A 27,929-nucleotide genomic window follows, 5' to 3' on the forward strand; every position below is an offset into this window, starting at 1 on the left:
TACGGTGAATCCAAGATGGTGGAGTAGAAAGAAACACATACACCAGCTCTTCCCCCATAGCCCATAAAATACCTGTAAAGAAAGACTCTCAACAAATTCTAGAGGAGCAGAAGCCACAGAACAACAGAGTGGAGGAGATTTCCAGCCTAGGGTGACCTGAAAGGCCAAGAGGAAAGGTCTGTCCCACCAGACGTGGAGCAGAGCCCAGCCCAGCCTTGGCCATGTCGCACAGCACCAGGAGGAGGACTGTAGCAGGCTTTAGGGGTGGAATCCTCAGCGGCAGTAGTAGCAGTTTGCAGATCCCCCAACCCACAGGCACCGAAGGTCAGTGAGAGGGTTTTTTCAGCTGACCAAGAAGGGAGTTGGGTCTTCCCATAGCTCCAGCCTCAGGCAGTGGCAACAAAGGCTACATCAGGGGGCCACAGCTCCCCAAGCAGCCCACATCCATTGTTGGACATTAAAGCTCCTGGGGGATCTGAGCAGCTGATTCTTACCTCAGCCCTGTGTGGCAGATCTGCCCCCACTTAATGCTCCTGGGGGAATTGAGCAGTTTATCTGAATCTCAGCCCCCAGTGCTGGCTTTGTATAACTGGAGGCCAGGTGGTTGTGGAGAGGAAACTACTACTCACAGATTCTGGGCACAGAAGTTTCTTATTGCTCCTAGACCAGTGTACATGCTTGATTGTTCCACCTGGGAGGAACTGAGATCTTATAGATCCCCAGAATATACCCTACTCTTGACAAAGGAACCAAAGTTAAGTAACTAGTTGGGAAAAATGCCCAAGAAATGGAAAAAAAATAAGGTTATAGAAGGTCACTTTCCTGGTGAACAGATATCTTCTTCCATCCTTTCAGGTGAGAAAGAACAATGCTTACCATCAGGGAAAGGCATAAAAGCCAAAGCTTCTGTTATCTCAAACATCCAAAATAAATATTCAATGGTTTCAGGCCATGGAAGGGCTCAAAAAGGATTTTGAAAATCAAGGAAGAGAAGTGGAGGAAAAATTGGGAAGAGAAATTAGAGAGACACAAGAAAATCATGAAAAGCAAGTCAACAACTTTCTAAAAGAGACCCAAAAAAATGCTGAAGAAAATAACACCTTGAAAAATAGGCTAACTCAATTGGCAAAAGAGGTTCAAAAGCCAATGAGGAGAAGAATGTTTTAAAAAGCAGAATTATGCAAATGGAAAAGTAGGTTCAAAAGCTCACTGAAGGAAATAGTTCTTTAAAAATTAGAATGGAGCTGATAGAGGCTAATGACTTTGTGAGAAACCAAGAAATCATAAAACAAAATCAAAAGAATGAAAAAATGGAAGATAATATGAAGTATCTCATTGGAAAAGCAACTGACCTAGAAAATATATTCAGGAGAGACAATCTAAAAATTATGGGACTACCTGAAAGCCATGGTCAAAAAAAGAGCCTAGACATCATTCATGAAATTATCAAGAAAAACTGTCTTGATATTCTAGAATAAGAGGGCAAAATAAATATTGAAAGATTCCACTGATCACCTCCTGAAAGAGATCCAAAAAGAGAAACTCCTAGGAACATTGTAGCCAAATTCCAGAGTTCCCTGGTCAAGAAGAAAATATTGCAAGCAGCTAGAAAGAAACAATTTGAGTATTGTGGAAATACAATCAGGATAACACAAGATCTAGCAGCTTTTACATTAAGGGATCAAAGAGCTTGGAATATGATATTCCAGAAGTCAAAGGAACTGGGATTAAAACAAAGAATCACTTACCCAGCAAAACTGAGTATAATACTTCAGGGGAAAAATGGTCTTTCAATGAAATAGAGAACTTTCAAGCATTCTTGATGAAAAGACCAGAGCTGAAAAGAAAATTTTACTTTCAAATGCAAGAATCAAGAGAATCAAGAAAAAGTAAATAGGAAAGAAAAATCCTAAGGGACTTACTAAAGTTAATCTGTTTACATTCCTACATGGAAAGACAATATTTGTAACTCTTGAAAGTTTTTTCAGTATCTGAGTAGTTGGTGGGGTTATACACACACCCTCCCCTCATCTATCTACCTATCTATCTATCTATACATATATATACAGAGAGAGAGACAGAGAGAAAGACAGAGAGATAGAGACAGAGAGCACAGGGTGAGTTGAACAGGAAGGGATCATATCTTAAAAAATAAAATTAAGGGGTGAGAGAGGAATATATTGGGAGGAAAAATGGAGAAATGGAATAGGGCAAATTATCTCTCATAAAAGAGGCAAGAAAAAGACTTTTCAATGGAGAGTAAAAGGGGGAGGTGAGAGGGAAAATGTGAAGCTTACTCTCATCACATTTGACTCAGGTAAGGAATAAAATGCACACTCATTTTGGTATGAAAACCTATCTTACAATCCAGGAAAGTGGGGGAGAAGGGGATAAGCAGGGTGGGGGGATGATGGAAGGGAGGGCAATAAGAAGAAGGAACAATTAGAAGTCAACACTCTTGGGGAGGGACAAGGTCAAAAGACAGAATAGAAGAAATGGGGGGCAGGATAGGATGGAGGGAAATATAGTTAGTCTTATACAATATGATTATTATGCAAGCCATTTGCAAAGATGTATATAGATAGATAGATAGATAGATAGATAGATAGATAGATAGATAGATAGATAGATAGATAGCCTATATTGAATTGTTTGCCTTCTCAGTGGGGATGGGTGGGGAGGGAGGAAGGAGGAGAAGTTGGAACTCAGAGTTTTAGGAATAACTGTTGAGTATTGTTCTTGCATGCAACTGGGAAATAAGAAATACAGGTAATGGGGTGTAGAAATTTGTCTTGCCCTACAGGACAAAAGAGAAGATGGGGATAAGGGAAGGGAGGGGTGTTAGAAGGGAGGGCAGATTGGTGGTAGGGGTAATTAGAACGCTTAGCGTTCTGGGGTGGGAGGAGGGGAGAGATGGAGAGAAAATTTGGAATTTAAAATTTTGTGGAAATGATTGTTGAAAACTTAAAATAAATTAATTAATTAAAAACAAACAAACTGCGGTTCTCTATTATCTAATGAGTTGAGCTCATATTTGTCTATCTGGCATTCAAGGCCCTCTACACTTTGGTGTGAATCTGATTTTCCACTCTTTTTTCATACCAATTACTTTCATATACTCTGCTCCTGCCAGACTAGACTTTCCCTGTTCTTCCCTACTCCCATCTTACCTTTATGCTTTTGTTCACAGTCCCTTATGCTTTAATTAGAGTGCCTCTTCATTTCCTATTGAATTTATACTTCTTCCTTAAAGCTAAATTCAAATGCTACATTCTGTGTGAATTCAACTTAAGTCAGAAAGGATCTTTCCCTCTGTATATGAAATTCCATTTGATTTTACACCTTCTTAATATGCTTATTATACAATATTACATATTGTAGTTATTTGGATTTGTGTCTTACTTACCTGTGTTGTATTGTTAGCTTTCTGAGGAAAAGAATGCAGCTTATCTAAATGTTCCATGAATACTAGCATATGCCATAGGGCTCTTCTCTCCGCAAATGCTTAATAAGGGTTTGTTGTTAATGATAAGTGCATCTATTTCTACTGTACTTAACAATTTTATAAAGTGGTTTCCTATCACTAACCCTGCAACATAGGGTGGGTACTATTCCCACTTCAGAGATGTGGGAACTAAGATATAGAAAGATAAAGTCATAGAGACAGGCATGCTCTAGAAAGACCCATTGGGCAGTTGTGTCATGTTTTAGCATACTCAGTATGTGCTCATCTCAATGCTAAATGTATTTCGAGGAAAGGACCCATGTCTGGCCACATCTAAGAAGAATAAAGCCTCGTAATCTTGCTCATGGCTATGCTTAATAAATTCCAAAAATGAGTTTTTACAAAGTTGCTCTAAGTTAGTAGTGAGATATATGGAAGTTGGGTTGTATCCGTTATGATGAAGACTGGGCGTAGGGGGCCAGGGATCAAACAGACCAGCCAGCCAAAAGATGAGCACATACACAGTAAGCAAAACTGGATGTTCAAACTTGTACTCACTGCAATTGGCTTGCTAGGCTTGCCCCAGAAGATTTCTGGCTGCCTGACTTCAAAGGGAACGTTACGCACAGAGAGCATCTGTAGGGAAAAGATAGCAAGGAGAATATGGCACAGTGAGAGCAACTGAAGAACCGTTTACAGGAAGCATTTTTTAAAATGCCACAACACTTATGCACTGATGCACAATGTTATTTGAATGAAAAATAGGTGTGTGTGGGGGGGTGGGAGAAAACTGGAGAATTTTAGGTAATGGTGATGTCAACCCAAGCACGTTAACCCTTGTGTTGAAGCTAGGCAAGAATGTCATTGGACAAATTGGGTATTTCCCCGGCATAGTGAAAGGTTTTAATCCCTTACCAAGCAGAAAACAAGCCAACAGGAAACACATTGGGGCCATTTTTAGGCTAAAAGTAGATTTGCAGACCATGAAATAATGCTAGGCTCTCTCTGACTGAGGCTCTCCCTGTTCAGACTTCAGTCAATTTTGATGCCAGAGGACTAAAAGTCATCATAAATTGTTTGAGGTATGCTTCAACTAGAACCAATCAAAAACTAAACTATGATCAAGTAAATATGTAACTGAAATATTAAGCACAAAGTAGAGTGACTTGAAGACATTCCCTCAAACAAACACTTATCAAGTTCAAAGACCAGAACTCTAACTAGTTTAATTTTGTAGATGGCATTAGATGACTGCTAATCATACTTAGTTTCTTCTGACTCCTTTTTAGTCAAATTCTTGTCTCAAATAACTGATGTCAACCTCTCTCATGAATTTCTTTTCCTCTGGATGTGAAGGTGAATCTAGATCTCTTCATTTGAATATGCTTCAAACATGAATTTGGAGTATTAGTGTATTCATTTCTGCTCTAATCTGCAGGCTTGTAAACTGTGGTGACTTCTTTATGTCATTGATTTTACAGGGTATGGAGTAGCATGTGCTTATGTGACCACCCCAACTTATAGCCATAATAGTTCCTTTATCTGAATTAACTAGGAAAGGCTTGACACTTATGTTTCATCAGTGATAATAGATAGCTTCAGAAATACTTAGGCATGCAAATGAAAACCACTTTTCCTTACATTGTTCAGTCCAAGGTACTACTTAGCAATTAACATGACAGTAAAAAAAAAAGTACACACTACAAGCGAGATACAAGCACGGGTTGTGACTGGTGAATTCAGTTGTTTGAGCACAGTGCTAACAAGGCCAAGGTCAAGGATTCAATACCCAGGCAGGCCAGTTAGTGTGTTCCATGAACACTTACTGTGAAGCCTCAAGGTCTGCCAGATATTTTGTACATGCACATCTCTGGACATCAAAGAGACAGGCTAAAGAATAAATCAGGGATGGGGAACCTGTGGCCTTGAGGCCACATTTGGCCCTCTAGGTCCTCAAGTTTGGCCCTTTGACTGAATCCAAACTGCACTTGAGGACCCAGAGGGCCACATGTGACCTTGAGGCTGTAGGTTCCCCACCCTTGGGACTCAAGAAAATCAATTTTCAAACTGAGTATCTACTTTAGGGTTGGGGGGGGGGCTTTTAGAAAAGTACTACAGGCATGGTCTATGCCCACAAGATGCTAACATATTAATTTGGAAGTCAAAACTACCATCAATGAAACCTGTGGAAACCACATGAATATTAAATCATACAGTATAAAACAGATGCGCAGTGCAAAATCAGAAATCATTGTGGGCTAAAGGGGCTGAAGATCACTGTGGTAATAGAGAATACTTCAAGGATAGAAAGAGTGTGCACATAGCATGAGGTGCAAAGAACTCTGGATTTAGTGAAAGGAGGGATCTGCACTTGAACTTCATCTTTAAATGGGAATCAATAACACTTGTAGCACAAACCTTGCTGGGTTGTTGTGAGGCTCAAATAAGGTAGTATAGACGAAGGACCTTCTCAAATATCAAAGTGATCTATAGATGTCAGGTGACATTAGCATGAGATTAGGAACAGTGAGTATATAATAGCTTTAGCACCATGACCAGTAAAAAGGGAAATCAGCTCCAGTGGACAACACCTTGGATATCAAAAACAGTTCCAAAACATAGGCTGCATATCTGGGGAGTGGGGGTGTACTTGGTAAAAATCAGCTAAGAGTTTTAAGTAGAGGAGGTATGTTACATTAAAGATAGTTAATCAGATAATACATCTAGCTTTATGTCTTTTGACAATATGGATTATTGGTAGAGGGAAGGTTAGGTCCGGGTAATCAGCATTTTCTTCTTCTTCATCATCATCATAGTGAGCACTTATATAGTGCTCCAAAGTTTGCAAAGCACTTTACAAATATTATCTCTGGTGAGCCTCCAGAGCTTGGGAAGGGTATATCTGCAATGTTTAAGGATTATGGAAAAGTATACCTCTAGCTCTTCACTCATGTCTCTTCTACCCCTTCCCTAGGCATGTTAAGTCCCATGGTAGAGGTTGGTATTATCGCTTGTATCTTGGCCAGTTTTCTTCATAAAGCTTGATTTTGTGATGATATGGCCATTCTAAGATCCACCATTGTGTGCACAAATGTCTGAGACTCTTCCCCATCACCGAAAAGGGCTTCTTCTTAAACATTCATATCAAATACAGAAGGAAGAGAGGTAAGGATGACCAAGAAAGGAGGAACGACTGGAAATACCATCCTGGAAAGAGCAATTACCTACATCACAGGACTAACAAGAGGAACAATTATGATAACATATGTAAAATGTTTTGCAAACCTTGAACTATATAAATGTTAGTTGTTGTTTATTATTTATTTTCTGAAGAGTTATAGAAAATAAAGTTGAATATATAGGGTGGGGCTAGCTATGGAAGACCATTAAGGCCAGAAAGAGCAGTATGGATTAGATTGACAGACAATGAGCCATTATAGTTTCTCAAACAGGAGACTATTATAAAAGCAATGTTTATCAGATTTGAGGATGACAGAATACATGATTCATTACATGAAAGAATCAAGATTCATAATCACATCGACAGACTGGAATGCTGAGTCAAAACCAAGCAGATTATATTTAATATAACTGTTTCCCCAGAGACAATACCACTGAGATACTAGAGGATCCCAGGCTAAAATGGACATAGCCATACACAACGGCCTAAAGTCATGTAGGAACTTAGGAAGGGGCCTTTGACTTCAAAGGAAATTCTTTTCAAAGAGAAGACACAGAAGCCCTTGGATAGGGAAGAACTGTGGCCATGCTCATGTCTATGCTTCTCTTTCCCAGCCCAGCAGGGAGCTTGGGAGGGCTGCACTGGCCTTCCAATGGCTAAAAGTAAGGAACGGTGGAAGCAAAGCTGGGAATATATGTGAGGTATAGCCCAGACCAAAACATCAAAAAAGCTGTCTGAGAACCAGTAGCTATACTAATGATGGAAACATCCAGCTCAGAGCTAAATTTTCCCCCTGCCATTGCTTCCTTGGAGTCCATCTCGGGGAAGCTTCTGTCCAACAACTTGTCTTTCTGTTTTGCCTTCTTTGATTGGTGCAGGGAGGGAGAGGTAAGAAGACTGCATACTTAAATTTCCAGCTGCAATTAGTATTACAGCTTGCTATAACTTATTCTAATGACTGTGTTTATTTATAGTATTCAATAGCGTTATTAGCACAGGTAGTCATTAAATATACTTTATGTCCAAGTCTAGAAGTACATGGTTTAGGATTGAGAAAGGTGAAGACAAGGCAAAAGTAGAAGAGGTTTCCTCTACATCAGGCTGGGATGGTGGCAAACCAACTAGCCAGTTTTGGCAATTGAATTGACACTCTAGAACATGCTCTAGACTACCTTTTTGACCCTGGAGAGGGACTTCTCAAGGAAACAAACTTGTAAGTGGAGAGGCACAGAGGGTTAAAGGATCTGCATGTGAGTGCCTATTTGGCACACATTTCTTGCACCAAGCATTGCACAAAATGGGGACTTTTCTTTATGCGAACTAAGAAAAATATAAAATCCTTCAGTTCTTTCAAAAAAAATTAACTGCACAAGTATAGGATGGAGGAAAAAGGACTTGGCAGAAATTAACATGAGATTTCTGGAAATTTTGTCAACCATAAACTCAATATGAGACAATTAGTTTGATAGGTCTACTGGAAAAAAAAAGCACTAGCTTTGTGATTTTAGGCTTAATCTAAGTTTTTCAAAATTGCTTCATTTTAACTGAATATAGTTTTTAAATTTATTTTCAAATATTTTATTGAAATTTTTACCTGACCTTTTCCGAATGTGTCTTTCGCACTCCCCATCCAGTATGCCATCCTTCAAAACAAATATTTTTAAAAGAAAAAAAATAGTCCAACAAAGTCAATCAAAATATCAGTTATGTTTGACAGCTTATTCAGTACCCCACACCCATGCTCCACCTTTGTATTGAACTAGGAAGGCAGTTTTCTCAACTCTTTCCAGAGGCAGAGCTTAATCATCTTAATTATACAGCCCTTAGTTTATTTATTCATTTTGTTCATTCTGCAAACATTATTGTGGTCATTGTGCATATTGTTGCCATGGTTTAACTTACTTCACTCTATAAGTGCATATAAATCTTATCACACTTCCGTCTGTTCTCCATATTTTGTCCTTATGATATAACAACATTATAGTACAATCTCCTTTCACAACTTCATTAGCTATTCTGCAATCAAAAGGCATCTACTTTGTTTCTAATTGTTCGCTAGCCCAAAAGTGCTTCAAGACATGACCATTCATCCTTTTCTTTTTCAGACCTCCTTGGGTTGTCTGAGTCAAAAAGTATGGACAATCTAATTACTTTCTTTGTGCAGTTACAAAGTGCTTTCCAGAAGACTTGGCCCAATTCATAATTCCTCCAACAGTGTATTAGTGTGACCTATCTTTTGTCATTTTAACATATATGCTGGGTATGAGATGAAGCCTCAGAGTTGTTTTGATTTCCATTTCCCTGGTCGTGAGCGGTTTCGAGAAATGTTTCACACATTTAATAGTTTGCAATCTTTCTTAAAGAGAATTCTTCATGGCATGATCACTCAGCCATTAAGGAATGCCTCTTGGTCTTCGTTATTTGAGTAACTTTCTTATATATCTTGCATATAAGACCTTTCCAGAGATATTTGATGCAAATATTTCTTGGAATTAATGCTTTTTTCATTGCTACACTGATTTTATGATCACCTTGATCCCCTGCATGGTCAAGAAATTTCTGCCTAGCCTTATCTGTGAAAGGCATCTGATTATAATCTCTTGTATATTTGTGTGATATTAATTTTTATGTTGGGGTTATGTATCATTTTAGAACATATTGTGGCATTTTGTAGAAAATGACTGTTTAAATATAATTGGTGTCAAACTGTGTTGTTAGTTTTCTCATCACAGACTGTCAAACACAGAGTCCTCTAAAAAATAATGTATGTTCCTTGGTTTATCAAACACTCTTTTACTAAGCATAATCAGATTGATTCTTATCTAGTCTGTTCCACTGATTCATTTTTCCATTTACTTTTCTTAAACCATTACCTAGTCACTTGATGATTATAACTTCATTATATAATTTGAAGTCTAGAAGTTCATTCTTACTTTTTTCTTTATTCCCATGACATTCTAGAATTTTTATTTAAACAACTTAGCTTATTATTTTGTCTAGCTTTTCCAAGTGCTCCCTTAGTAGTTTCATTTCTATTGTATTAAAATTGTAAATTCATTTAAGCAATTTCACTTTATTATGTTGATATTGTCTAATATTAGCAAGGATATCCTTCCAATTATTTAAGTAACCTTTTAGTTCTTTAAAGAGTGTTTTGTTATTATATTTATTTAAGTTTTGAATATGCCTTGGAAGATTGAATCCCAGATATTCTATGTGTTTTGTCATTATTTTGAATGGGATTTCAATATTATTACATAGAAGTCCTTTCGATTTTGTCGATTTATTTCTTTCTCTTGCCTCATCAATATAGCTAATATTTCTGCATCTATGTTAAATAGTGCAGGTCAGACAGTGGTAGATGACTGTAAAGCAGGTAGGAGGAGATGGAAATCAGATAGCAGGTCAGAACTGAGAGTAAAGAATAAATCTAAGAGTCATTTTGAAGGAACAAACAAGAGGACTCTGAGATAGATTGGCTGTAAATAGAATTGGGAGAATGACCCTTGCTTTATTCTATATTTACTGGAGAACTTCTAGTATCTTCCCCAATGCAAAAAATGCTAGGTTATATATATATATATATATATATATGTATATATATATATATATATATATATATACATATATATATATATATATATATATATATGTATATAAACTTTTTATCATATTAAAAATAGCTCCTCCAAACCTACACCTTCCAGGTTTTTTTAAAGCATTAATGGGCATAGTATTTTATCAAAAGCTTTATCTGCATCTATTAATACATTTGTCATCTTGGAGTGCATATTTTTCTTTCTAATACAATTAAGTAAAATCTCCAATTACGGAAGCACCAAAAAGTAATATGCTGCCTTGAGAAGTAAATGATACTCCCTCCTCACTAGAAGTTGTAAAGAAGAGGGCAAATGACCACTTATTCGAAGTATTGGAGGGATGGTTCCCATTTACAAATGGATTGGGCTCAGTGATATCTGAATAGAGCCATAACTAGGAATTTGTATACCTTGGTCAAGTGGAATGAAGTTTTCCTGAGAGAATCGGTGGAGGTTCAACAGCGAAAGGTTAGGGAGGACTTCACAACAACTGCCTATCCCAAATCTTCTATTTTAATCAGATCCAAAACTCTGGTGCCTCTAAGTTGCTGAAGGACTATGAAATCAGCATCATTTATATTCAATTATCTTGGCCTAAAATCCAGTTTACTTTGTCCTACTTAATGTAGGACATTAAACCCCCGAGTTTCCTTCTAATTGTGAGTTCGTATGATTCTTTGGTTGGACAATACTGACAGGTTTTGACTTAGTATCAGGAGGAGCTCTGAATCAGAGCTGAAAACGAAAGCAAGAAACTTTGTCATGAGGTCATAAACTCTTTGCCCTTTAACACACTGAAGTTATTCAAGAAAAAGACAGATATTGCTCTGTCAGACATGCTGTAGAAGGGAATCTTCGATAGAAGTTCGACCTCAATAATTTAGAAAGTTTCTTCTAGTTCTGATTCTCTGAAAATCATTCTAGCAAGTGTGGGAAGAGTGGATTTGGAGCAGGGAGATATTGAAGGTAGCAAAATCAGCAAAGGGCATGGTGCAATAGAGTAGGCAGGGGGAAATGGGCATCAGGTAGCAAGTCAGAAGTGAGAAGAAAGAGTAAATACAAAAGCCAATTTGAAGGAAGAAACAAGAGAGCTGTTAGACTGACTGTTAAGGGATGAAGTAGAGAACAATTAATAATAATTCCAAGTTTTCTCCCTCTAGGAAACTGGAAGGAGGATGGGACCCCTGACAAATATAGAGGGATCATCAAGGGGAGCCTATCTGGGAGTACAGATGATAAGTTCAGCTTGGGTATGCTGGGAACAGTGGGATATCTGTTACTGGGAAGTATTTCAAAATGTCCTACTGATGGTGGATACTTATAATTTAAGGAGAGTGGACTCAGAAAATGAAAAAAAATATTTTTTAAAAGTTCACTTGGTTCTATGTACTCCTACCACACAGTACAATATCCTGGTCTCCATAGAGACAGCAGCTGAAATGTCGTTTGCTTTAGTACATTTACCAGAATTCTGTATACTTGATTCTTCTTAGAAAATCTTTAGAAAGTAGTTAACAAACAACACTAATGGTCAATGCTACAATTCCTGTTAAGTGCCAGGGTCTGAAATTTAGTGAACTTGAGTAGCAATCTTTTCGTAAAGGAATCTATTCTAAAATAAGGGGGAATTGCACTTTTTTCCCCCTGAGGTCATCCATTTAGTTTCTTCTATGGGTCTTCCTGCTCAGAAAGTAACAAGGCTTGGAATTCACTCTCACTGGGACAAAAATACTTGAAAGAGAAATATTCAATTCAAGTAGCTTAAGAATTTGGCAGAAAGAGCTGATACCCATGGAGCCAATCATTTTAAATGGAAAGAAGGCAACTCCCGCATGATTTTTCTCTTGGAAATGAGAAGGTAATTGTATTTAGGCAGATTTAGCTGTCGAACATTTCTCTTTCCCAGCTACAGCTGTACTTCTTTTTGTGATACAAATAAGGGGAAAGTAGGAGTAAATGATGAAGAGAGAGGTAAGAACGAAGCATCTACCTCGTAAGAACGAATGCCTCTACTACCCAACTGTCCCACACTTTAGTCATTATCTGTGATGGCACAATAGTGATGGGGCAAAATTAAGAGAAAGAAACTGGCTACTTTGGACAAGGAACAAAGAAAACATCTGTCAGTTTTCAAAGCACCGACACTGGGGGATGGTTCAGGTGGGTTTATTGGCATCCGTGGGGGCTGTGCCTGACTGGATCTCAGAGATAGCAGCCAGCCACTCACCAATGTGGCAGCTTCCTACCACTGATTACAGGCTCCACAATTTCTAGTGCCCCAGCATGCCGGGCTGTTCTTCAGCGTTACTAGATTATGTGTCAGCCAGCCTTGGGCAGAATAATTTGTTTGAAATTTTCCCGTGCCTGGCTGACTCCCTGCTATCAGCCATCTGGTGGCCTGCTCTATACCTTCCGGAGGTGTGAGTTCATGTGGTCTGCCTGGGCAGGGGGGAGGGGATAGTGAGCCACGAGAAGGATGCAATTCTCTAATCTGCATTCAGGAGAGAGTGGGGTTTCATCATTAGGCCCAATTTATCACTCTGGGCTATTGAGAGTGGGAGAAATCATAGTTCATTACACCACCTTGTTGGAAGGGTCAACACACACTGGGAACTGGCCTTACTCAACAGTTGGGGTGGATGGTGAAGCTATTTTGACATCCTTCCTTCTTCGCAAAGCTGGATAATAAAGAGGAACCTGGAACATCATCTCTGAGATGAACTCATCCATCCCTGGCCCTCAACGGTGGTAAGTAAGAGGAGGTTAGATAATTGTTTGTCAAGGATATCAAGGGATGCCAGGTCAGATACTGAACTAGAAGAGCCCTGGTGTCTCTTCCAGCATGGAGATTTTATATCTGCCTAGGACTAGAGAGGGAACATGTGTATTGGATGGAAACTTGGATCCTCCAAAGTTCCTTTCATCATTTTATGCAGTTGGGTCATGAGTCTCCTATCTAAATTGCTATACCTCTGATTCTTCTATTCACACATATGGTAGAACCAATAATTTCCTCCCCCTGATGACCCCTGGATTCCCTCACACAATTTCCTGCCTACATACAGCCATTAAAGAACTTCCTTCAGCCCCAGACTCCCTGACAGAGGTTCCTCCTTCCATATAACTTAGTTTAGTCCTAGCTTCCTCAGAGATTGCCCTAGTACAGATTCCTCCCTCCTCCCACACAAAACTGACTGGTACCAGCTTCTCTGCCACAACTTCATGTCCTGGGGCCATTTGGACTTGAGGCCTCTCAGATTTGGTGGGTGTCTAAGGCCATGAAAGTTATATTCTATAGAACTGCTGATCAGACATGCTTCCATGAGGAAGTGAGGGGGCCAGGTCTACAAGATACGAATATAAGTGCCATCATATCCTTCCTATACATATTTGTTATGTTGGAGCAGAAGTATCTGCCAAATGAACTCTTTCTGAATTGTAAATGACTGAGATAGTTCTTCTGTTTGGAAAGGAGAGGGCCTGGGGTGGGGGTGGGACAAGGGTATGAGAGGTACTTGTCATGACAGACAGACAGATGTACCCACAAAACCATGGAGATGGCTCTCATTCATACCACTTTAGCTGGATTGGTAGAGCTGGTGCAGGGCTTCAGGGAGTAATACTGAGAATTCTGATCACTCCTAAATATATGCCTCCCCGGAGCTACCAATCCTTGTTTTCTCTTGTATCTGCCCTGCCATGTGGCATGTATATGTTTCCCCTTTCCCTTTTCGGTCCCATAGCATTCTAAGCTTCTGAAACATCTGGTACACTCATTAACAGTTAGGCTGGGGCACCCCGAGGCAGACACAGACTTTGGCATGCAGCTAGCACATACGAAATATATCATTTTGAAGAAAGAAAAATAAGGATGTCCAAAACTATCAATATAAAGCTGGATATATTGTACAAATGACAGTTATCTGACTCTAGGTACCCTGAGATCAAGGTGCAAGGTGCTCATGTCTATCATCTCTTTTTATTCTTCTGCTAGTCCTTCATGGGGCATTTTACTTATGAGGAAACTGAGACACAGATTACATAATTTGTCAAGATCACATAGCTGGTTAATGGCAGAGCTTGGACTCAAATACAAGTCCTTTGATTATCACTGGGAGTCACTTTTCCATCACTTAAGACAAACCTGCTTAAAACATATTTTCATTCCTGGCCTCTGATTGGGTAAAATGAATCAGTGAGCACCCAATTAATCAGTTTCATGGGTTAATGTCACATGTACCTTTAAATCCAATGAACTCTTTGTAACTCATGACGCCATACAAAATTTAAAGAATTTTAAAAAATTATTAAAAGGAGTTTTCCATAAAGTGAAAACAACCAGCAGTCTAAATGGCGTCATGATGCCTATTGAAACATTAACAATTGTCAGGTTGTTTCTTTTTTCTCCCTGGAAACAGATTAGGAAACATCAATCTGGGTATAAGCTTAATGAATAGCAGTTAGCCAAACACGTTATTCCATGTCAGCAGGCATCACGATGGACATCAGACACAGCGACCGCTCAACAGGGCTAAATACAGAAATAATCTGCATGAGTCTCTCTGACCCAAACCAAACAAGCCGTTTGGTGTGTATTTACTGCCGCCTGTATAATTTCAATAATTGGACTCACTGGCTAAACAAGCATTGGTACACAGCTGCAGAACCCCAAAGAAAATTTTAGACAGGCTATTAAGGAATGATTTATGGAGCAAGCTTTTGTTCAACCAAGTGATTAGAATTTAATAACTTAGCTTTGAACTGGACATAACCATAGTGAGAAATAAAAATGGGGGAGGGAGGAGGAAGAGAAGGGAAAAACCTTATGGGAAAATTTGAGCTTCAGACTCCAATAGGGCTTTGATGATAGCACCTGAGATGTTTGTAACAGAAAGAGGCTGACCTGAAAAAAAATTAAAACAAAATAACAAAGAATCTTATGAACACATTTTAAGGCAAAGCAATTAATTCTCTCTTGCTGTTGGATGTCAAAAATTGGTGCAACCCTTTCTAACTCACAAAATCTCATCCTGCTTCCCATTTAAATTCAGTTCAATTAAAGGAGTATTTATTAAATACCTACTACGTACCATGAATGCCATTACAAATACAGTCTATGCTCTGAGGCACTGACCTCAATTCCTACTAACTCTGATAAAATGCATCTAAAGGGTATGTGTGGCTACTATATCCAGGGATATCCTTAGGGATTGATGAATGATCTTTAGATCATTCTATAGATCACTTGCTCATACTAGTCTGCATCCCCGACCCCAGAATCAAGATTACCAACTGAGATTCATTTTGTTAAACAGCTTTTACTAGGGAGTAATTACTAAGGTGATATGATTGGAACAAATTTCACCCCCCCATCCAATGTCTGTAGCACACTCTCCCACTAGAACACCCTCAGTCTCTTATTAATACATACAAAACCCAAGGAAAAGCGGGCTCATACACAGAAGCACATGTGACACCAGGAAATTCAAATTTCCTCATTGCTAAGAGTAATTTTCTCCATTTTATGGGATGCTCAAGAAGCTGTACATCAGCATCATGTAGCTCATTTTCTGGATTCTTTTGCAGAGATATGAGTGTGTGTTAAGTTGGCCCTTGGCTCCTGATGCACACTAATGCCAGTTGCTGCAGTCCCCAGGCAACAGCATTCGTTCAACAATGGGAAGATGGCAAGGCCAAAATCCTCGGAATCCTTTGAAACTTGCAAGGTCCTATGCAGACCAAGTGAGTCAGGGACTAAAACAAGGCCAAAGCTAATATAGCTCATGCTGCTGCCCACATGACTCCTCGTTCATGCTCATTGTAATACAAATCTTGAGCACATGCTGGAGTAAGCTGGATTCTGAAATGGTCTTCACAAACTAATGGATATGACTGCTTCTTCAGCCAATCTAAATATTATGAATTCAAGGAAATTTCCCACTTAATATGGAGTGTTTCATTGACTGGTTGACTGAGACTTCTTACTGCCTTAAGCTATTAGGGCATTTATCACTGATTTTGAGAGGCATAGGGTAAAGTGATTGATTTACGTATTGAATCTCATTCTTCTACAAAGATGAGTAACGAAACATTTTTCACCCTCAAGAAACTTTATATCCTACTGGATCTTACATTCAACTGTGACATTCCCAGAGTCACAATGTAGGCACACTAGAAATGAATTGCCTAAAGAAGAGAATGAAGCACCTTCCACAACTTGTGAAAAGGCGCATTTCCATGATGCCAAGACACAGGCCAATTTTTCCAAGTATAGCAGGCAAGAATACAATTTTGTGACCTTTCTCTCCTCTTAGAGTGCAAAAAGTACAGATGATTTCATCATCTATCAGGAACAAGTCCAAACAAAGAAATCTGTAACTAATATTGTAGGAAGAATTTTTATTCTCTGGTTGAACATATGTGTGTGTATATATATATATATATACACATATATATATGTATATAGAGTATATGCATATATGTGTGTATATATGTATGGACATACATGTATGTGTGTGTATGTGTATGAAGCAGGCTGCAATACATTACCAAAAAGGAGACTCAGCACACAGGATGTCATCAAAGTCTAGTAATGATAATGATGATGATGATGATCAAGATAATGAAGAAGAAGATGATGAAGATAAGCTCTTCATATGGAAAGAGGGAGGAATACCTGATGGGCAGCTATATGCTCCAATACTATCGTTGAGATGTAAAGAAACCTTGTGTATAAACCTTATCAAACTGGTTTGGACTACAAAGGCAAATTGTATAAAGAAATGGACACAAACAGAGAATGGTCAGAGGAAAATGCATTACAATAAATATCACTGGAGTAAACAAGTCAATGAGACTTCAGTTTCATTTGGACATATTGGTGTTAGCATACATACTACATGGGGAAACTTGTAAAAATTATATAGTGAGCAATGACTGAGGGGCAGCTTTCTTCCCTCCTCAACCCTGCCAGTCCAAATAATATAAGAAGAAAAGGACCTTTATATTCATAAAACTCAGTAATGATAAGATGTGTGCAAGAATGTACCGTAAGGTAATTGTTACCAGCCTTCCCAACACTCTGCAACTCAATTCCTATGCCCTATACACTGGCTGAAGATGAGCTTATGAGTCTAAGGGGACTGCAGCATCATTGCATTTGAGCCCTTGACAATGTATGGAGAGTTGGAAGAGGGGTCTTTCATTCTGGATGCAGGTCCCAGATCCCTCTCTGCTGTACTAGTGACTGGCTATAAACAATAGACACAATACACAATAGCTCACAATAGATGCTCAGTAGAAGAAGTGAGAGAAGGAAGGAAAGAGAAAGGAATAAGCATTTATATAGTGCCTACTATATGCTAGGCAATGTGCTAAGTATTTTTACAAATATCATATAAATTTTCCTCACAATAACCTTGTGAGTTAGGTGGTATTATTATCCTCATTTTACAGTTGAGAAAACTAAGGCTAAGGGAAGCTAAATGATGTGCATAGGGTCACATAGCTAATAAACGTGTAAGGCAAAATTTGAACTCAGGTCTTCTTGACTGGGGGTCCAATGTTCTCTCTACTGTACCCCCAGCTGCCTAGAATATGAAAAACAGAGCCAAGTGCAATGTGTTCTCAGAATATTCCTTCAAGTAATGTCTTAGAGGTTCAGTTAAAGAAAAGAGAAACACATGGAACCCAAACAAGTGTGATGTGAAGGTGGAGAGTTAAACCAAGAACCATAGAAACTTTGACTCTTCCTAAAGCAGTATTCCAACTGGACATCCTTATTCTCTGATTAATATACTTATTATCCGAACCTAGTGATCTGAGAAAAGAGAGAATATGCAGTAATACCAAAGGGAGAGAGAACAAAAGCACTGAACCACATGCAAGAATAGTACTGGAGGTAAGGCACGTATCTTCAACAAAAGGAGTATAGAAAAATAATAAGATTAATTGATAAAGTTGACAGGAGCAAAAATGAACAAGCATTTGAAGAAAAGAGCCATCTTAATGGATAAATACCTCACAACAAAAGAAAGTGAATCAAAACCTGCTGAAGACGGTGGAGGTATGAAAACAATTTTGCAAGGTCCCTGAAATGCTAGTGGAACAACTTCAAGAACACTGAGGATGGCCCTTATTTTTTTTTTTTGCCTTTTTTTCCTTAATCCTTCAGTTGCCTTTCTTATCCATCCTCAATGTTTAGCAAGTTAAATCAGAGACAAATGAATTTAAACCAAAAAACAGAGCTATAGAGCTATTTTCAGTAACAGTTGATGACACAATTGGAAAGCAAAAAAAGAAAAACAAAAACATAATGGCAGAAAGAAAATTAGTGGAATAAAACTGGGGGAAAAACAATACTGGAAAAGGAGATGAAAACTCTACAGATTAAGACAAGTGAACATGAATATAGAAGGTAAAGACATAATCTAAAATTTATAGATATTTCAGAAGATTACAGTGAAAAAGAAAGCATAACTATTATACTTAAAGCAATCAGATAGAAAATTGTTCAGAACTGTTAGACACAGCATATGGATAAATGAATTCATAGAACATTAATGGAAAGAAGCCTCAAGTTTAAATCACCAAGAAATATTATAATCATATTTCAGAATGACAACAAATATATAGTGTATATGTGTGTGTATCTGTCACCAGCTACTGCAAGATTAAAGAAAATAACTTTCTAATTCTAAGGAAAACCAATCAAAATAGCACATTTCCTGCATTACAGGAAATCAAGAGAAAAAAATGTAACACTATGTATAATGGAGGGGAAAGGTAAATTTTCATCACCAAAATAAAAAAAAAATTCCTACACAACTAAGTCTTCAAAATAAAAAAAAAACTGTACTTTAGTAAAAAAAAAAAAAAGTGATTTTCAATCATTCTTTCAAAAGAACTCAGAGAGCGATACTAACTAAATTATTTTAGAGATTCAGAGTCATATCAGTCAAATTACCAAAGGATTATTTCAAAGAACAAGACAAAATAGTAACAAAATGCAATTGATGCAACAGAAGATAATGAATCTCAAAGGACATAATAGGAAAAAGCCCAGTGGTACCAGATCTCAAACTGTATAAAAATCAGTAATACTCAAAATAATTAGGTACATGTTAAAATATACAAAAGTTGATCAATAAAACACATTAGGTAAACTAAACTCAGAATCAAAGGAACATGGTATAGTAGCATAGTGTTTGATAAATCTAAGGACAATAAGCACCAGTATTAAAATAACCTACTTGAAAAACACTGCTGGGAAAACTGAAAAACTGAAAAGCAGTCTGGCAAAAATTAGTTTTAGATAAATATCATTTGCTATATACTCAAATAAATTCCAAATGGATACATGACCTACATAGAAAAAGTAACAATAAAAAAATTAAAAGACAAAGGAAAGAAAGTAACTTTCACCACAATTATAAGAACAAATTCCTACTTAAGAAAAGATTGAGAGGAGCAAAAAAGATAAAGTAAATGATGTTCAATACATATAACTGAAAAGTTTCCACACAAGCAAAATAAATGCAATTAGAATCAAAAGGAAAACAATAAATTGAAAAAAAAATTGCAATAAATTTGATAAAAACTGAAACACCAGTGGTAGGACCAGGTGATCGTAACAGAAACAGTAAGAGGTTTGGGAGCTCTCAGGCTACAGATGGTAAGAGGAACTGACTACTGGTCAGAGATTATAGGGAGCTAGCACTGGACACATGACCAGAGGCTCTTTGGCAGTTCCACTGCTTATAGCCACTTCTGGGTCATAGTTCAAATGTAAAGAGGAACACTTTCACTCAACACACACACACACACACACACACACACACACACACACTGAGTTGATATTTTGCTGTGGGGGTTTGTTCGCTTATGAGAAAGACTGTTTGATTTCCTGGTTGAGACTCTGAGTAGCCATATGTTCAGATCCCCTGATTGCTCAGATGTAAAGGCTCTTTCAATCCAGTGGTGTATGTAAAGTGTATAGCAATATTGCTTTGGTTCAGGCAGTCAGAGCCCTGTCTGTTGGTCTTTATGCTAATTTCTCTGCTTGTATTTTCTCTGCTTGTATTTTCTCTACTTGTATTTTCTCAGATGTTCAAGGTGCTAACTTTTCCCCTGAACTAGTGAATGTAGTTAAAGAAGATTGTTGACCCCCTTAAAAGTTGCTATCCTTTAAGAAAAATAGATCCAAGAACCTGTGTTGAAAGTCAACCTGGGTATGCTAGGGTGCTTGCTGTTACAACATCAAATTGGAAATCCTGAAAATCAAAGGAGGGATTAATAAAACTGAAAGTAAGTAAAGCATTGAACTAATAAATAAGGGTAGGAACTGGTTTTGGGAATAGATAACATACATATATAATACATATATATGTGCATATATTTATATGTATATATGCATGTGTGTATACATACATACATATATGCATATATGTATGTGTGTGTTTATGTATGTATTTATACATATGAATGCTTGGCTAATTTGATTAAAAAAGGAATGAAGAGAACCAAATAGTATCAAAAACAAAAAGGGGAATGCATCACCAGTGAAGATGAAATTAAAGCAATTATGAGGAGTTACTTTGCCCAATTATATGCCAGTAAAATTGACAGGCTAAGTGAAATGCATGAATATTCACAAAAATATAAACTTCTCAGATTATTTTAAAAAGAAACAGAATACTTATATAACCAAATCTTAGAAAAAGACATTGAACAAATCACCAATAACTTCCCAAAGGAGAAATTCCTAGGACCAGATGGATTCGCATGTAAATTCTACCAAACCCTTAGGGAACAATTAATCCCAGTATTATAAAAAGTATTCCCAAAAATAGGAAAAAAAGGAGTCCTACCAATATCCTTTCACAAGACAAATACGGTGCTGACACTAAAGCCAGGGAGAGCAAAAGCAGAGGAAAAGAAAAAACTATAGAATAATTTATTTAATGGATGGTGATACAAAAAATTAAATAATATACTAGCAAGGAGATTATAGTAATATATCACAGAGATCATACACTATGACCAAGTGGGATTTATACCAGGAATGCAGGGCTGTTCAATATTAAGAAAGCTATCAGCATAATTGGCCATATCAATAACAAAACTACAAAAACTATGTGATTATCTCAACAGATACAGAAAAAGCTTTTGGTGATATATGACACCTATTCCTATTAAAATACTAGAAAGCATAGAAATAGATGGGGCCTTTCTTAAAACAATAAGTAGTATCTACCTAAAACCAAAAGCAACCATGATCTATAATGGGGACAAACTTGAAGCCTTCCCAAAGAAATCAGGAGTGAAGCAAGGATGTCCATTATCATCACTATTACTCAATATTGTACTATAAGTGCTAGCTATAAGGCAAGAAAAAGAAACTGAAAAAATAAAAACAGGCAATAAGGAAAGAAAACTATCAGTCTTTACAGATGACATGATGGTATTCTTAGAGAACCCTAGAAAATCAACTAAAAAACTACTTGAAACAATTAACTTCAGCAAAGTTGCAAGATACGAAATAAGCCTGCGTAAATCAGCAACATTTCTATATATTACCAAGAAAATCAAGTAGAAAGACACAGAAAGAGAAATTCCAATTAAAATAATTGCAGACAATATAAAATACTTGGGAGTCTACCTGCCAAGACAAATACAGAGATCATATGAACGTAAGTACAAAACACTTTTCACACAAAGACATCTAAAGTATTGGATAAATGTTAATTGTTCATGGGTAGCCTGTGCCAGTAAGATAAAAATTAAAGTTCTGTCTGTTCATTTACCTTTTCAGCAACATACTAATCAAACTACCAAAGAATTATTTTTATAGAACTAGAAAAGAATAGCAAGAAAATTCACCTGGAAGAAGAAAAGTTCAGGGATATCAAGGGAATGAAAATAAGAAGTTACTAAACTGCCCATGCCCTTTAATCTAATAATTCCGTAAAAACCCATTATGGTCAAAGAAAAAGTCCAACATATGCCCAAACTTTCATGGGAGCAAAGAATCACAAGTAAAGTACATATCATCTGTGGAACTATAGTATATGAAAAAAATGTTATATTATTATGCTGTAGGACGCTAGAAACATAAAAGATTCAGAGAAACAGGGGAAGATTTACATGAACTGATGTGAAAAGTAAAATGCAGAACTAAGATAATCAATTTCATGATGACTACAACAAAATAAAGAAAAGGTCACTACATAGATGTCGAACTCAGTATTGCAAAAGCACCCAGGTACCTAGAAAAATGATAATGAAACAATAATGGAATGTCACTTTCCTTTGCCTAAACCAAGATGAGGAAAGTAGGAATCAAAAGAAGGAAACAGATATGTCCATCATTTCAGAAATAGATCTGACAGAGTTTGACTATAGATACAATATGGAGGAAAAAAAAGATAAATCCATAAGGATCTTCAAATTTCCAGATTGTGTGATTAGTACTATAATGATGGCATGAGAGAAAAAGAAACACAGGAGGAGAAGAAGGTTATTGGCAGTGGAGTGTGAGGAGATCTTCAGAAAGCATCTTCTCAAGACAGATAACTTGGATTGACTCATTACAGAATGACTCATGGCTGTTACATATGGGTACAATGGAGATAGTATAGCCCAGGCTTTCTCTTTGTGCTCGTGGTTATCAATTCTGTGATTCCATTATTTGTGTATGTGTTATATACCCCACCCAACTCGATATACTTAATAAGCTTCACAGAGAGAGGAATTATGTATTCTGTATCTTTGCATCACTTTGTGCCCCTGCATTGGTCCCACCCCATCTTCCCATATCCAGCTCAGTGCTCTGTATAAAATAGGCCCTAGGTAACATTTGGTGAATTTGTATTTTGTTTATCGTGATCAAACAAACCCAAATCTATTAGAGAAAAAGTAATATCTATCCTTATGGCACTTGGTATGTGCAGAAAGAATGAGGTAGACCTGGGCCACTGAGTTATCCAGATAGAGAGAAGTAATTGCACCATAAATCCTGAGATAGGAGAGGATGGATGAAAGATTGATTTGTGAATATAATCAAATTTCAGGGGAAAAAAATTGAATCTATATTTGGATGTGGTGACAAGCCAACCATACGCTTTGTCACCCCCCAGGCATTGTTGCAGGTTTCTACTGAGCATAGGAATCGCGTTATAACAACAGAAGGCCAATTTTCTGGCTTGGTCACAGCTCCCAGTAGTATGCCTTTATGGAAGTGTCATTTCTAGGAATAAACGTATACTATAAACAGTACAGTGGTGGAAAGCAGAATTGAAAGCAAAGTACCAATTCTCTATATATTAGATGAAAGAGAAGACAGGTTTCTAAATCCTTTCATTTGAGGGTCCCAAGATTGTTGCAATGTATAAGATTATATCTATTTCCTCATTACCCAATCCCTAAATCCCAAGTGAGATTTTTCTATACTTTAGTTAGAAAGTTTTGTTCTTTCTTTAAATTGTGGTATTATTGGCTATTGAAGCCACTGAGGATGGGGCAGAGAGTGGGAATGGGAAAAATCAGTGCTGATTGAGGATGGATAATTTTATTTTTAAAGATTTCTTGTATTTTCTCTTTTGGATCTTTCCAAGATACATTTTGGCATTAGTACTCTGTTCTTAAGGTTAACAGTCTATTTTCAAAAAGTGGAAGAAAGACAAATTTTTAATACTGATCCAGTTACTTTATTCATATTCAAGAAATGAGAGTATAGCTATTCACAACACCAAAGAGAATCCTAGAGAGTCTAGGGAGGCAATGATCATTTCATCCTGACTGGAGTTTCGGTGGCAATCATATATGAAGATGAAATTTAAAAAGCACTCCTTTTCCATTAGCAATACCTTCCCAGCACCTTAATATGGAGGATTTTCTGGTGTCTTTCCAATTAGATATGGAGATAATATGGGGGACACTAATGTTTAAGTCATGTCCTATTTTCTGTAGTAAATTCAGGGAAGCCAACATTTTGACTGTAGAATGAAATCTGTGTGAAGGTAGATGCTGGTTAAGTTTTTGCCTTTGTATCAGAACAACCTAGCACAGTACTTCGCATGTAGTATAAATTTAATAAATGCCTTTTGAATCAAATTGGATTTCTCAATTCTTTTACGTAAATAAAGCAAGTTGGACTAGATGACAACTATGGTCTCTTTTACCAGCACGTCTAAATCCTATGACCCTGTGACTAATTTTCCCCCTGCTGAACTGACTGGCCTATTTGGCACAACTGTCTAACCTGACATGAAGATTTCTTCTCAATATCCTGGGGAAAGCCTACATCCTGATTCAGCCTACTCCACTTCGGAACAATTCTCATTATTAGGAACTTATTCCTTCCGTCACAGTTGAATCTGCTTCTCTACCAATTTTCCCCATTGTTTCTTGCTGGCCTTCTGGGACCATGCAGAACAAGCCCAATGGCCCTTAAAATAAACTTTCGATGGATCATAGGTTCAGAGCAGAAAGGACCTTAGAGGTCATTGGCTTCAATCCCCTAAGGTCTCAGACACTAAGTGAATTGCTTAATCAATTCAGTAATTCAACACAATTTTCAATTTGTGTTTTCCATATACAAGAAGCTCTGAGAAAAAAAAATTATCTATCTATTTGTCTGTCTGTCTGTATAAGAATATATGGTACCTCCCCTCAAATGGTTTATTGTCTAGCAGGGGGTAAAAATTTATAATAATAAGGCCAAATTTCATCTCTGTGCAATCAGAAACAACACTATGGGAACTGAGAGGTATGGATATTAAGAGTTGGGGATTTATGTCAAATGTCTCAAAACATTTGGTCTATGCTAAATGGGACTCTAGGTCAGGAACAGTCCCAGAAGGTATTCTTGGAAATCTGACAACTGCTTTGAATATGAGTACTAATCCTTGGATGGGATTCATGGGACCCAGTGGGGCGATTTCCACTAGCAGGACGGTTTTGTTTTCCTGTATTTTGCTTCTCTAGAGAAGTGAAAACTTCTATCAATGCTCTGAATATAGCCCTGATAAATGCAAGATCCAAAGCTCTTCCCTATGGGAGATAGGTTAAAAACATCAGCCTTCCCTCACATTAGAAAAAGTGTATAGATTTACCTGTGTATTTCTGCAGCTGAGATACACAGAGAACATTCTTTTACCTCAAATATTACTTCTCAAAGTCCATTTTGGCTTCTAAATATGAAAGACAAGCTGCAGTAAATAATACTTGTCTGTGATATTGTATATTGCTCTGAAAAGCTTTTCAAAAGTCTACCATTACAAAGACCCCCACATAATTTACCTCTAGAGTTTAGACTTTCTGTCAAGATGTGCTCAGGGTCTTGAGAACTGATTATCTCCAGAGCCCAATGGAAAGTTCAGAAGAGGAGAACAGAGGGACCCAAAGGCAGACTTTCTCATTGAAGAGCCCCACACAGAACAGAATAAAGCTCTCCTTTGAAATGAAGGATGGGAGGAAGATAAGATAGAGGGGTAGGGTGAGTATACTGGCATTTTCAAACACCAAAGTGAGGAAAACTTACCACAAAGCACAGTACATCAAAACAAGAAATGAAATAAAGCTTATTCTGTGAAATGCTTTTGATACATAGAAATTAATCAGATGTGAAGTTGGTATTGTCACCTAACCCTTGGATGAAATTTGTGATCTTTCCTTTGGTTTCACAGACATTCATCACCATCTGATACTGATGAAAATGGCCACTCTAATACCAAGCATTATACTTGGATTTAGAATCAGAGCACTTTGGTTTCAATCCTGGCTCTGCTACTAATCCTGGTTGCATGATCTTATCCTAGTCACTGTTCTTCTCTCTTCCTTGATTACAAAGTTGAATTACATGGCTCTTAAGGTCTGTTCTAGATATGGATTTATGATCTTAGTATGGTCACCAAATGTTACTGAGTTCAATTACTTGAACTTATGTTTACATTTTACCTTCCCACCAAATCGTTTTCTAAATTTTCTAAACAAGCAATTACTTAAAGGTTAAACTACGTGGTTCCAACTATGAAATCTGGTTCCTAGAGACATCAGGATGACAGAATACATTTCAAAAAGAAAGCTAGAGGCACCCCTGATGCAGTAACAAAATGCATTATTATACTTGAGAAGCAGTATATTCTAGCTAAGTGGCACTACAGTGGGCCTGGAGTCGGGAATACTCATTTTCCTAAATTCAAATCTGGCCTCAGACACTTAGTAGCTGTGTGATCTTGAACAAATCACTTAATCATGTTTGCCTCAGTTTCCTCATCTATAAATTGAGCTAGAGAAGAAAATGGAAAACCACTCCAGTATCTCTGCCAAGAAAACCCCAAATGGGGCCACAAGAAATTGGACATGATTAAAAAACGAATGAACAACCACCAGCAGCACAACAAATACTCTAGTACTGGATATAATATCAGAAGGGCCTGGATTTATCTCTTGCCTCTGACACTAACAGAACAAATCACTTAATTTGAGCCACAGACAACTCTCCAAGAGGACATTTGAAGTTATAGATAAGTTGGAATTTGTTTCAACAAATGGAATTTCTCTGCCAATGATTCTTGATGTATTGATGTCTTACTTAGCCTTAATTAGTCAAGTATTTAATAATTAATTCACAAACACCGATGTGAGATTTTCCCAAAACCTCAGAGAAAATTAGCGATGATAATAAGAGATTCTATTGTTGATTGCTCTCTCTCCCTGAAGAACAGACTTTTATTTGGGAACTTTAATCCTTTATTCTCTTCTGTTAGATATAAGTACTTTAGGACTTTTAGCTGATGATGGGGGCAGGATGAGGGGGGGAAATGACAATGTTACACTTCTTATCAACAAAGATGGAAGACTTCTTATCTGCCATCGATCATTCAGCAATCTCTCCTTCTGTGAAATTCACACACTCTATATCTATTATCCAATTAAAATCCTGGTAGCTGTAGTCTACAGACCTCTAAGACTCTCCCTGTCCTTCCTTCAATGAATTTGGCACTGGCTCACATTCTTTCTCTGTTTTCCAATTCTTGCCCTCATACGAGGATACTTCAATATACACATTGATACTTTCCCCCAAACATCCTCAAGTTCAAGTATATCAACGTAATCATTTCCCACAGCTTAATATTCTACCCTACCTCAGCAAAATAAAAGATGATCGTAAACTTCATCTTACTATTGCCCACAAATGTACCACCTCCATGGTCATTAACTCTGAAATTCCCTTGTCACCTGGTTTGCTCTCTCTTTGCCTTCCAATATGAAATTCTGCCCTTGTCCATACCATGGCATTCAATCCCTCAGACTCTCAGTTCTCCAATAGGTTAGCTCATGCACTAGCCATATTCTCTTCTTTTCCCAATTTGATCCCTTGGTCCCCGCTGGTCAACTCTATACTGTCTTCTTTTCTTGAGTCCCTTACCACCTCATCATATTACAGATTGTTCCCCATGAAGCTTCAGTCTTGAATCACTGCCTTCACTCCTACATATGCTGCCAAGAGACAGTGAAGAAAATTCTGCAGCCATCCTGACTGGGTTTACTATACATTTATGTTTCACTATGTCAACTGGGTCCTCACTGCTGCTAGACAATTTTTTTAAACTGTCCTAATTAACTTATTATCCCACCCACAACAAAGACTTTTCAGTATCTTTTCATTCTTCTTTGAAATTCCCAAAGCTCTTCTTTTCCT

General features: G+C 37.5%; 1 pseudogene; it reads left to right on the forward strand.

The window, feature by feature from the left end:
• The first annotated feature begins 221 nt into the window (after positions 1-221).
• LOC140516332 (ubiquitin-associated protein 1-like) overlaps positions 222-27,929 on the forward strand; it is a 51,418-nt pseudogene continuing 23,710 nt past the window's right edge.

Source organism: Notamacropus eugenii, chromosome X (assembly GCF_028372415.1).
Source record: "Notamacropus eugenii isolate mMacEug1 chromosome X, mMacEug1.pri_v2, whole genome shotgun sequence".
In the NCBI taxonomy this organism is placed as follows: Eukaryota; Metazoa; Chordata; class Mammalia; order Diprotodontia; family Macropodidae; genus Notamacropus; species Notamacropus eugenii.